Raw genomic sequence first — 9,179 nt, 5'->3', positions numbered from 1 at the left:
CCCTCCGCGTTGGATTTCCTGGAAGCTGGCAGGGCAGGACTCAGAGACTCCAATTTACAGGTGGGGAAACTGAGGTCGGGATAGGAAACATGAGCTGATGCGCGCCTGTTGCTTTGCTGCTTCCCAGTCTTCCCATGATTTGCCTTCTGCAGAAAGTGTTCACTTTATTATCCGCACCAGCTTCCACCCATGCCCTCTAGCTTTTGGTGTGGAAGTCCAGACGCAGCCACTCTGGCGCTTTGGACCAGTTGTGAGCCCACTCCTGGTGGCGACAAGTGTCCAGAGGCTCCGAGTTGTTAGCCAATCGCTGGGATTCTCTGGTCCCGCGGCCGGTGGGTGCTCGCCCAGGATCCGGGACGCTGCCAGCTGCGCAGCCCGGAAGGGGGTAACCGCTGAGTCTTTGATCTTCCTTGGTTTCCGCTCCCCGCTGCAATTCTCCAAACCCAAAAGGCTTGTTTGTTTTGTCTGGGGAGGTCTCTGCGGAGGGGAGAGAGGCATTAAGGGGTTCCACCCCACCTTGATGGTTCTCAGAGAGAATGTTTGCTCTGCTGGGGAACACCATGGGCCAGTTGTTAAGCTCAGTGCAGGTCCCAGCAACCTGGACATGGGAAAAGAAAACTCTGAGCTGGAAGTGAGGGGACTAGCTCTGCCCTTTGGAGTGAAAGCCCTCTGTGAACCTCGTCTTAGCATCTGTAAGATGGAGACTCAATGCTGCCCTTTTTTCAATCCCCCCAGAGCTGCACTATCCAACCGAAATAAAATGGGAGACACATATGTTGTTGTTGCTATGTGCCTTCCGACTCATAGCGACCCCTCCTTGGGTTTCCGAGGTAGTATCACTATGGAAGTAGATTGCCCCATCTTCCTTCGGAGGAGTGGCTGGTGGGTTTGAACCGCCAGCCTTCTGATTAGCAGTCAAGTGTCTTAAGCACTACACTACCAGAGCTCCATTGTGAATATTCTAGAAGCCACATTAAAAAAAAGTAAAAATAAACAAGTGAAATTAATTTTGATAATATATTTCATCTCACCCAATATATAAGAAGCTTTAGTGGCACAATGGTTTAAGTGTTCAGCTACTAACAGAAAGGTCAGTGGTTCCAACTCACCAGCGTCTCCAAGGGAGAAAGATAGGACAGTTTTATTGGAAATTATGGGGGCAGTTCTATGTTGGCATATAGGTCACTATGAATTGGAATCAGCTCCACCTCAATATTTTTTTAACTCAATAAATACAAAACACTATAATTCAACATATATTTCACATTGTTTGCTTTGCACTAAGTCTGAAATCTGGTGTGTATTTTACACTTAAGAGCATATTTCAACTAGGCACGCTGCATGTACTTAATAGCCTTATGCTGCTAAAAAACAAACCCAAACCCATAGTGATCAAGTGGATTTCACCTCATGACAACCCCACGTACTTCTGAGTACAATGCCCACCACAGAGTTTTCAGAACTGAATCTTCAAGCCTTTCTTTCCCAGCACCACGGGGTGGATTCAAACCACCAACCTGGTTAGAAGCCAAAAGCAAACCATTTGTGCCACTCATACAGGTGTCATTGTTATTAGTAGCCGTTAAGCTCTTTCTAACTCAGGCAACTCCATCTCTGCCTGTCGAGCTGCTCTATAGGGTTTTCAAGGCTGTAACCTTTGGGAAGCAGATCACTTAGCTTGTGTTCCGAGGAAAAGACCAAAATCACTGCCGTGGAGTCGGATCCGACTCATAGTGACCCCTTCTTGGGTCTCTGAGGCAGTATCACTGCAGAAGTAGATTACCCAACCTTCCTTCTGAGGAGTGGCTGGTGGGTTTGAACCGCCGGCCTTCTGGTTAGCAGTCAGATGCCTTAGGCACTATGCCACCAACACTCCCACTGGCTATGATATTGGACAGGACAACTCATGAACTTCTACAGGACTCAGATGGGAATTGAGGATTCAAATACCCTCCAGAGACATAAATGGTATCTTACTGCCATCCTCCTAACTTCCTCCACACCCTTCTTGATGGAAATCAAGGTGATATTATTAGCAGGGTAGTTTCATCTGAGGAGTTCTAGGAGCACAAATACATATACATACATATATACATGTATGTGTATGTACCTACCATGTGCCAGTCATTGTCCTAAGTGATGTAAAGCCCTCACAATCACTCTCTGATGCAAATTTGTACTTGTTCTACAAAGAAGACGACTAAGCCTCAAAGAGGTGAAGTGTCTCACCCACAGCTAGGCAATGGCCCAGTTAGGAACCAAACTCAAGTTTGTTGATTCCATTGACCATCCTTGTTTTCATTACATCAGGGCGTCCCAAAGGTTGGTTAGCCAAAGCTAACATTCCACCATTAGACAGGGAGTCCCCATCTGTAAACAAATATTTATTAAGCACCAACTACAGGTTGGGTGACAGGCCTAGTGAATAAGGCATTTGGCTGTTAACCAGAAGGTTAGCAGTTCAAACCCACCAGCTGCTCCATGGAAGGAAGATGGGGCAATCTACTTCTATAAGGATTTATAGCCTCGGAAACCCAATGGGGGTCGCTATGAGTCGGAATTGACTCGATGGCAGTGAGTTTGATTTTTTTTAGCGTTTATATAACAGGCACTATTTTAGACACATAAGATGCATCAGTGAACAAAATATACAAAGATTCCCATTCTCATGGAGCCCACACTCAATGGCTGGGACACAAGCAAGAAACAAGAAATGTAATGAACAGGTAAGTAATGTGGCCAGTTAGAAGGCAGCACCAGCTAGCGTGAGTCTGCAGAGAGAGCAATTCTGCCCCCAGGGGACATTTAACCATATCTGGAGGCATCTAGTGCGTACAGGCCAGGGTTGCTGCTTAATATCCTACCATGCGCAATGCAGCCCCCACAACAAGAAACTGTCATCATTCCTAGATGCAACAGAGTCCATTTTTGACTCATAGCACCCCATGTGGCAGAGTAGAACTGCTCCAGAGGGTTTCCTAGGCTGTAGTCTTTATGTGAGCAGATCTCCAGGTCTTTTCTGCAGTAAAATCTGCATGGGTTTGAACCACCAACCTTTGGTCATCAGCCCAGTGCTTAAACATTGCACCACCAGGGGTCCTTAACAAAGAATCATCCAGCCAAAAATGTCAATCGTGCTGAGGGTGAGAACCTCAGAGATGTAGGAAAAGGATGATGGGGTCTAAGAGTGGGAGAAAAGGGGAATCCGACTGAGAGCCTTCCTGCAGACTCCCCTCAAGAGGAAGGAGAATTTGGTTGTGGGAGGCTGTTTGTCTTTCTCACCCCCACCCCACCCTATGCCAGGGCGCTTCTGAATCAAAGCAAAACCCTGAACGTCCTTTCTCACAGTGCTCAGAAAGCTGGTTACTTCCTTAAACCGGTCATTGCTCTCTCTTCTTTCGTGAGAAAATAAGTATCCCCTTGGCCCTTTGGGAATTTCTTTTTACAGTTCAAAAAGAGATAAAAGCAACAACCAAAACGCTGTAGTTACCCATTTGGGTTTTGGAGGAAGTAAATCCCAAATGTCCAGCCCAGACACAAAGGCCCCCTTGACCTTCAGCCTGACCCTTTCCAGCCCCGCAGGCACCTGAGACTTTGGCACTATTGGAATAGTGACCCCCCACCTGGCCCTGGCATGAGAATCCAGAGAGGTGGGCCCGGGAATAAAACTTTCCCATGTCCAGGGCTTTGAGGAGGGGCTTCCCCAGAGGCCACCAGCACACGCTCCACCCGGGTTGGCTATTCGGCCTCCACATGCTTCCCACCCCATGACTCACCATCTTTTCATGTGTTTTAATAATTTATCTGGCCCATTTCTTGGGCTGTATACTTACTGTGACACATCTTTGCCTTTGAAGATTTCCCATCTTTTGGGAGAGGAAAATGGGAAAGGAAGGCAAGGAAGAGATAAGAGAGAGAGATTATAACAGAAACGGGTTTCATAGGGCTTGAGATTTAGCAAGGCTGATTTAGGTGAAATCTGTCAGATGTGTAGCTGGGAGACTTAAGGAAAAATCACTCTGGTTGGCTGCTCCCAAGCTTGTCCCCACGTTGAGCCATCTGATCTGGTCCCTTTCAAATGCCACCTCCTAGAAAAAACCCTCCTTGACCTTCCAATCCAAAGGGCTCTGCCATCCTTGGAGTGGCCAAGGCTTCTCTGTACATATGTGTCTCTACTGGGCACTTCCTTATTTTTTAATTATGGTACTAAATTTTCCTTCTAGATCAGGACTCTCTGAGGTCAGAGGTCTTGTCTGACACCTCTGCATGCAACCCCAAATCCAGCACTGCCCATCATTTGCACTCTACGTAGATTAAGAGGAACCTACCTTACCTCAGCTCAGCCTGGGTATGATGCAGTCAGCAAGAGGCTCCCACAAATGTGACCTGCGTTATGGTAAAGAAAAAAGCTAACTTCCGAGACTCTGCTGGATCCTGGTAGGTCTCTGGAGTTGCATTTTATAGTTCCCGGGAGAGGTTTGGCATTGTTAAATGGCCTAGGGGATCCCTGGGTGGTGCAAATGGTCAACAGGCTTGGCTGCTAGCCAAAAGGTTGAAGGCTCAAATCCACCCCAGGACACCTCAGAAGAGAGTTCTGGGGATCTGCTTTCAGAAACTAACTCTTGAAAACTCTATGGAGCAGGTTCTGGCCTAACACACATGGGGTCACCATAAGATAGGATTGACTTACAGTGCAACCACAGCTAGTACTGGTAACTGGCTCAGGCGCTGCTTTGGGTGAGGAGAAGAGAATGAAATTGTAGCAGGGTAACCAGGGAAGGGAAGAGAAGGGCCTCAACGGTAACAGAGAGTATGAGAAACCAAAACTAAACCCACTGCCATCATGTCCATCCCGACTCATAGCAACCCTATAGGACACAGTAGAACTGCCCCATAGGGTTTCTAAGGCTGTAAATCTTTAAGAAAGCAGCTTCCCTCATCTTTCTTCTTTGGAGCAGCTGGTGGGTTTGAACCAATGACCTTTTGGTTAGCAGCCAAATGCCTTAATCACTGAGTCACCAAGAACCCCTTTGAGAATATGAAAGGGTGATAAATAAGGGCCTAAGAAGGGACTCATTCAGTGACATGGGGAGTGTCCTTTTCAGGACAGTGAGATAGAATATGCAATTGGCAGTTGTCACCTGTTCCTTTCTTTCCTGAACTTTACCCCATGATCCCAAACCCTCAGCAAAAGCCTAACCACAAGGGCAGTGTATGCACAGGGAGCAGGGAGCGGGGAGGGGGGTAAGGGGACAGGAATGCATGGGAGGGAAGGACACAGGGAAGTGGTAAGTGGAGAGGAAGTGGGAAGAGACCTGTTACATTGTGGGGAATTATAGTCAATATCATGAGACAAAATGTATATGAACTGCTGTATGGAAAATGAATTTGCTCTGTACACTTTCACCCAAATCACAATAAAAATTAAAAAAAAAAAAAAAAAGTAATAATAGCCACACACACACACACACACACAAAGAATCAGAAAAGCAGCCCAGCCTAGGCCACAGGCACTCTTCCGAATGGAGATCTTCAGCGGGAAGGAAAGATGGTAGCAAGAGGCTATGCCAGCACAGGAGCATATTGAGGATGAGGAGGTGGGGGGCTGGACTGCCCACAGAACAAGAGATGGGGACCCAGCCGCTCTAATGAATACCAAGAGGCCTCAGAAGAAAGCACGGGAATCATCTCTAAATAGTAGTTGAATTGAATTGAATTTTTGTGCCAACGGTTCCTCCCAGGTCTAGCGTGTCTAGGCCATTTCAGAGTGCAGGCTTCCTGGGCAAGGCTGCAGGAGGGAGAAAACCAGTCCAGCCTCACCATGACCCCTAGGCCTATGCCAGCTCTTCCGCAGTAAAGTCCCACTCTCCTCCAAGTCCCTGCCCCCCTGCTCTTCACTGGGCCCATCTGAGAAGTCCTTGCAGTCACAGTGCCAATCTTTGTCTACTTCTGGATTTCTTTTACAAAAGAGAGAAAGAAACTTCTATAGTTTTAAGCTTTTGGTTCTCACTTATGTGCACTCAATTTAGTCCTAACTGCTATACCCAGCCTCCCCATCTATAAAACAGAAGGAAGGGTTGGACCAGGTATACATTTCCCAGAGTGGGTCCACTGGACACTGGTTTGGTGAGATAGTGTTATTATGTGAAAGAAACAACTCAATGGGAAACTTTGGGTAGCCCTAACTTAGCTTAACCAAAGGAGTTCTGGTGGTGTAGTGTCTAAGGCATTTGACCACTAGCCGTAAGGTTGGTGGTTCAAATCCACCAGCCACTCCATAGAAGGAAGACTGGGCAATCTACTTCTGTAAAGCTTTACCTCCTCAGAAACCCAAAGGGGGGTGTCCCTATGAGTCGGAATCGACCCAATGACAGTGAGTTTGGTTTGTTTTTGGTTTAATTTAACCAAAGGGAGCCATTCCTTCTCTGCAGGACTTGTCAGAGCCTTCAGTGAACTGCTGAGCTTGTGATTCTCTAGAAGGAGGCCATTGCAGGCAGTTCCTCAAACTCACTGAACCAAGGGACTCTCTTCTAAGGTTTCTCCGAACCTGAGATTCAGAGACGTAGGGGGAAAGCTCAGTGAGGGCAGGGCCAGTGTGGAAAGGCTCCCTGGGTCTATGGTGGTGCATTTAATGGGTTTTAGTGTTTTGAATCCCTGCCAGGCACAAACAGTTAAGGACTCAGCTACTAACCGAAAGGTTGGCAGTTTGAAATCACCCAGAGGCACCTCAGAAGAAAGGCCTGGTGATCTGTTTCTAAAACTCTATGGAGAAACCTTATGAAAAGCCTATGGAGCAGTTCTACTCTGTACATAAGGGCTTGCCATGGGTTGGAATTCCCTCAATGCCAACCGGTCTGGTTTCTTGGTTTTAGCATGTATTTGTCCATCTCCAGTCCTCTGACAACTGGGAGTCACTTGGTAGTGATCTCTGAAGCAAGAGGACTCCATAGACTCTGGGGCTGGGGTAGCTGCTTGGGGTCCATGTGGACTGATGAATAAGCAGAAAGCAGCAGGGATAGAAGCAGTCACTCATGGGGGAGTAGAAATGGTACATGGTGTGGAGAGAGACATATGCAGCCAGACAGGCTAAGTCCCTGATGCTGTCCATTCCCCAGTTCCTATCCTCGTTTTTCCACGTGAATGTTCTCACCTTGGGTCCCTGAGAGGCCCTTGATCCCTCTTTCGTGGGCTGAGTTCAAATAACTTAGGTGAGGGCTCCTTAGAATTTCATGTGTGTAGGAATCCCAAGAGGATCTTGTTAAAATGAAGTCTGGGTGGGGTCTGAGACTGTATTTCTACCAAGCTCCCAGGTGATGCTGCTGGCCATGGACCACACTTAGAGTAGCCAGGCTCTAGAAAGTTAAGCTTCTCAGTAGCTACTAAAATGAAGTAACTTACTTCTGCATCTAGTAAGTAGCCGCACTGGGGAGGAGAGAAGACTTAAGTCAGGGTGGAGGAAAAGGAGAAACAAAGATGTGTCTCTTGTACAAATTAAGTCATTCAACAAATATTTGTTGAGGATCTAATTTGTGCCAGGCTTTTGTGTTAACAAAATAGACAAAAATCCCTGCCTTCATGAAGTTTACATTCTAGTCAGGGAGATAGACAGTAAACAAAAGGATCAATTAAACATATGGCGTGTCTATGGGGGATAAATAAATAAGTGGCAAAGAGAGAGAAGAAGTACTAGGGGTGGAGGTGGCAATGTTAGAGAAAGGGGTCAAAGAGAGTAACGTTTGAACAGACTTGAAAATGAGGAAGGCAACCATCAGGAAATGGGGGGCGGGTAGAGGGTCCAGGCTGAGGGAAGAGTAAGTGCAAAGGCCCTGAGATGGGAATGTGCCATGAATGTTTTGGGAACAGCACAGAGCTCAGTAGCTATGAAGCAGAGAAGAGCAGGGAGTGGGGGAAGTGGAAGACATAAGGTCGGTGACAGGTCCAGATCCTGAGAGCCTTGTAGGCTTCATCAAGGGCTTTAGTTTTACTTGTAGGAGACAAGAGCCATTAAGAAGAGAGTAGTGCCCTGGAGTGACTGGGCTGCTGTGTTGAGAATAGAGTATGGATTGAGGGTGGTGGTGGCCAGAGGTGAACCAGGGGGACCACGAGATGATGCTAGTGGTGGAGACTGAGGTGATAGGAGTTGGAGAGAGGAGAAGTTGGATGCTGCTTGTGCTGTGAAGGTACAGCTGACATGATGGGTGATACACTGGATGTAGGGTGGGAAAGAAAAAAATGAGCAGCTAAGGAAGACACCAAGGTCTCTGGCCTGAACCACTGGAAAGACAGGCTTTGGAGGGAGGGACTGTTGGAAATTGTATTATGAATATGTTGAAGGGTCTGTTGAGTATCCCCACCACCTGTCTGTCACTCTGTCATACTGTAGTGGCTTCCATCTTGCTGTGAAGCTAGCAGCTCTACCACTGCTATTTCAAATACCAGCAGGGTCACCCAGGCTGGACAGGTTTCAGCAGAGCTTCCAGACTGAGACAGACTAAGAAGAAAGGCCTGAGGTCTGCTTCCAAAAATTAACCAACAAAAACCTTCTGAATCACAATAGAGTATTGTCCAATGTAGGGCTGGAAGATGCACCCCATGGGTAGGAAGGCACTTAGACTACACAGTAGCCACAGCAATGGACTCAAGGTAGCACAGCCCCAGGCAACATTTCCTTCTGGATTTTTGTGGTGTCACCATGAATCGGAGCCAATTTGAGAGCAACTGACAATAGCAACAAAGTTGAGGGTCTGAGGAGCAAGATCAAGCCAGCAGTTGGATCTCTGAGACTAGAGTTCAGAAGTGAGCTCCCAGCTGTAGATAAACACCTGGGTGTTGTGACATCAAGGTGGCATCTAAAGCTGCACCATGAGGTGGGCTCCCTGGGGAGTGAATGTAGAGCAGAGAACAAAAGATGGCCAAGGACAGAGTGCAGGGGCCCTGCCAAGTTGAGAGGTCAGCAAGTCTTCTGTGCCCACACCACCTATTCTCCCTGTCCCCTCCACATCTCAGCATCCCAGCTGACCTCTTCACCTCCATTCAGCCCTCCTGGTTCCCCCCCCCCATGAACCCCCTTCTCAGTTAATCCTTCCTGATACCTGTTCACCACCTCTGCCTGCCTGACCCAGCAGGCAGGATTCCTGGCTCCACATCTGAACTCTCAAAGGACTTCTTTGTTCAACCCA

Source organism: Orycteropus afer, unplaced genomic scaffold (genome assembly GCF_000298275.1).
Source record: "Orycteropus afer afer isolate SDZICR_OR568_19922 unplaced genomic scaffold, OryAfe1.0 scaffold00009, whole genome shotgun sequence".
NCBI classification, from domain to species: Eukaryota; Metazoa; Chordata; class Mammalia; order Tubulidentata; family Orycteropodidae; genus Orycteropus; species Orycteropus afer.
The sequence above is the reverse complement of the archived record's forward strand: the minus strand, read 5'-3'. Positions refer to the sequence as shown.